We start from the raw sequence: 2900 nt of genomic DNA, 5'->3' as shown, positions 1-2900 counted from the left end.
CGGACGTGTGTTTGCTGCTTATTCAACACCAGTCAAAATGTACCAGTGTTTGGGTAAGTCACATCAGAAACAGTCAATAGTTACTACACTGTAAAAACAATTCTTGCCTCTCTACGTTATTTTTAGTTGAATCAAATTAACTCTTCGTGGGTTTCCTCCGGGTGCTCCGGTTTCCCCCACAGTACAAACACATGCGCTATAGGGGAATTGAGTAAACTAAATTGGCCGTAGTGCGAGTGTGTGTGAATGAGTTTGTATGGGTGTTTCCCAGTACTGGGTTGCAGCTAGAAGGGAGTCCACATGCGTAAAACATATGCTGGAATAGTTGGTGGTTCATTCCGCTGAGGTAATCTCTGAAATGGAGACTAAAGCCGAAGGAAAATGAATGAATCATCTCAACTTGAGTCAATCACACTGACTTAAAATATGAAGTTAAACTTTGTATAACTTAAATGTTGTTGAAACCTGATAACTTATCAAAATAGGTTAAAGCAGCATACAAATATTTGAAGTCTTGACTTGTTGTCATTAAATTTTTACAGTGTAGTAACTAATTACTAAACTATTTAATTTTTAATTGAAGTACCATGTCTAAAAATGAATTTAATTAATTTGTTATTGAATTATTTGACCAAGAATACATGCAAAAATACATTCACTGTTTAAGCTACTTTCAGCTATTTTTGATGATTTTTTTATGAAGTTGATGTTCAATCCACCCAAGTTTGTAAAAATTAGTTAACTTAGTTCCCAACACAAATCAATTGTGTGGAGCCCAGCATTTTTACAGTGCATTAAAATCCCTATTAATCTGTATGCACAGGCAATAGAAGCTATTTTAATTGTTTACATTTGAGTTAAATGCAGATTTTTTACTTAATTAGAAATAATAATAATTTAGGATTTTAATAGCAAACATGAAACAAAATTACTCTGTAAAAAAAAAAAAAAAAAAAAGGAAAGATGAAATTAATAAAAGTTTACCAAAACTAACTTTTTATTACCTTTTACTGATAATTTGTTAACTTTAAAGTCAAAATGTGCAAATATACCATGTTAATTTTGCTGGAACACTTTGTTAGTTTAAAGGTGTACAGTTAAGCTCTAATTAATAAATTAATTGTCTGAAAAAAAACATCCAGGCCTATTTTAATAATCTTTAATCAATTCAATAATTGCTTAATTGGCATGAAAAATCTTACAAATGTATTGCCAAAGGAAAAAAAAACATATATACATACAATAATAAATAAAATTCTAAATAATACATCACATGATCTGCTTCTGAGTTCTTTTCTGATGATCCACACCCTTTTAACTGTTAAGCTGTGGAAAAGACCATCCGCTTGTGAAGTGGTGGTGTGTTGGTGACGTATGTAATACTGTTTCCGGGTCCAAGCCGCTACTCATTTGAATTGAAAAATAATTCGTTTATGATCACGTTTTATTCCTATCTCACATTTAAGTTAATTTTATATAAAGTCATAGTGTACACAACAATCTCTGGGCTTGCTGCATAACAAATACCAACATTTTAGCAATTCATAAAAAAATTAATCACTTTCTGGCCATCGGATATTAGACATTTATATATATATACTGCGATCGTAATTTTCGAAAATATTAAATCGCTTTGTAAACGTTTATTATTACCATTTCATGAGTCTCCCCATACGGTTGAATAGAGCGCTTGGACCCGGAAGCCACTTCGCGTGACGTCACACTTAACAAGCGGATGGAATTACGAAGAGGTGACACTCTAGTGTAATTTGGGAAACAGCCACTAGAGGGCGCGGTGGCCATTTAAAAATGAAAACTCCAATAGAACTCCAATATTATAAGTCTGTAAAACAAACTATTAAACGTGCTGATGATTCTCATAGTAAGTGCTGTATTGTCGTCTTTCAGGTTTTATCTCAGCTTTAATGCACTTTTTAAATAAAAAAATAAAAAACAAAGCAGCTGCTTGCCATCATGACAGCAATAAGATCCAATGAACAGCTGATCGCTTTCACTCCAAAATGGCGGAATCCGGGGCTGTTGCTGGGCGTTGTTGCTGCAATGGATCGTTCTATTGAGTGTCGCCTCTTGGTCATTCTAAGCTCTTTGGCTGCGGTCACACTGGGCTTTTCTCCCCATAGACTTACATTCATACGCACACAAATGTGTCAGGCCGGAAACGACAAGTTTCGCAGTCCACCGTGTTGGAAAGTTGGAGCTTGGTGAACTCTGACCTGTGAAATCACATCACGTGTTTGCGTGAGCCCAATCAATGATCAAAACATGACCTCTCTGTACAGAAATAAAAAAATAGACATATCACTCGCTTTTTCGCAGCGCTGTACGACAGAATTTAGCATGCTCAAACTCCAGTGTGACCGCAGCACCACTCTAAAAAAAAAAAAGACGAAAGACGAAATTAATGAAAGATTACCAAAACTTATTTTATTTCTTCTTCAGTGGATTGACTTGCATGGGTTAATTGCTAACTTTAAAGTCAAAACGTCCAAATACACAATGTTTATTTTGCTAGAACACTTCGTTAGTCCTAAGCTGTTTTTATAATCAATAATCGACAGAAAAGACAACTATTTTAATCATCTTTAATCATAATCTGCTTTGAGTTATTTTCTGATGACGTCATGGGAAACATGCCTAGCCACACCCCTTTAATCGTTAGTTTGCTGCATGAGAATGAGAGGCGGGGCACTAAAAAATAAACTCCGCCCCCTGTTTAACATGCACTATCAGTTGGAAATATGCCATCATACTAAAAGAAAAGTCTGCAGCAACTTTAAAAAAAAATGAATGACTGTACACATAATCTGAAGAGTAAAAATATAAGAAAATGGCAGTCTTGGCATGTTTATTATGTCTTAAAGTAATTGAATGTTCGTCTT

General features: G+C 34.6%; 1 long non-coding RNA gene across 1 annotated transcript in view; it reads right to left on the bottom strand.

The window, feature by feature from the left end:
• LOC148679883 (uncharacterized) overlaps nt 1–2900 on the bottom strand; it is a 759583-nt gene that overhangs the window by 404455 nt on the left and 352228 nt on the right. The window lies entirely within an intron of this gene.

The sequence above is a fragment of the Danio rerio genome, chromosome 4 (assembly GCF_052040795.2).
Source record: "Danio rerio strain M-AB ecotype USA chromosome 4, GRCz13ab, whole genome shotgun sequence".
Lineage (NCBI taxonomy): Eukaryota > Metazoa > Chordata > Actinopteri > Cypriniformes > Danionidae > Danio > Danio rerio.
The sequence above is the reverse complement of the archived record's forward strand: the minus strand, read 5'-3'. Positions and strand labels throughout refer to the sequence as shown.